This window comes from Petaurus breviceps, unplaced genomic scaffold, assembly GCF_028583685.1.
Source record: "Petaurus breviceps papuanus isolate PSGF00001 unplaced genomic scaffold, PetGlider_PUasm1.0 99, whole genome shotgun sequence".
In the NCBI taxonomy this organism is placed as follows: Eukaryota; Metazoa; Chordata; class Mammalia; order Diprotodontia; family Petauridae; genus Petaurus; species Petaurus breviceps.
The window spans coordinates 10,963,856-10,964,526 of NW_027187465.1; the positions used below are offsets into that span (position 1 = coordinate 10,963,856).

General features: G+C 44.3%; 1 protein-coding gene across 1 annotated transcript in view; it reads right to left on the bottom strand.

Annotated features, from left to right (window-relative positions):
* The window catches only part of HNF1A (HNF1 homeobox A), a 26,918-nt gene that overhangs the window by 10,531 nt on the left and 15,716 nt on the right, over window positions 1-671 (bottom strand). The gene's annotated exons all lie outside the window — the stretch shown is intronic.

Below are 671 nucleotides of genomic sequence, written 5' to 3' on the forward strand. Positions count from 1 at the left end.
GTCACATAGCATGCCTCCTGCCTCTTGGAGAAGAACTGGGTGATGGACAATAGGCATAGAATGAGGCATGGAGTTATTCATAAGTGACAGTCATATAACAAAAGAAAAGAGCCTAAATAAAATAATTTTAAATAGAAATTTTAAAAGGCTATCATATTTCGGCGGCTAGGTGGCACAGTGAATAGAGCATCAGCCCTGGAGTCAGGAGAACCTGAGTTCAAATTCAGCCTCAGATACTTAACACTTACTAGCCGCATGACCTTGGACAAGTTACTTAACCCCAATTGCCCTGTCCTCCCCCCACCAAAAAGCAAAAAAAAAAAGTTAAAATATTTCCTTCCCCAAGTCTTCTCTTGTCTAGATTAAAACTCTCCTAGTTGGGGTGGCTAGGTGGCACAGTGAATAGAGCACTGGCCCTGGAGTCAGGAGGACCTGAGTTCAAATTCGGCCTCAGACGCTTAACGCTTACTAGCTGTGTGACCTTGGGCAAGTCACTTAACCCCAATTGTCCTGCCATCCCCCCTCCAGGAAAGGAAAGGAAGGAAGGAAGGAAGGAAGGAAGGAAGGAAGGAAGGAAGGAAGGAAGGAAGGAAGGAAGGAAAGGAAAGGAGGAGGGAGGGAGAGAAGAAAGAAAGAAAGAAAGAAAGAAAGAAAGAAAGAAAGAAAGAAAG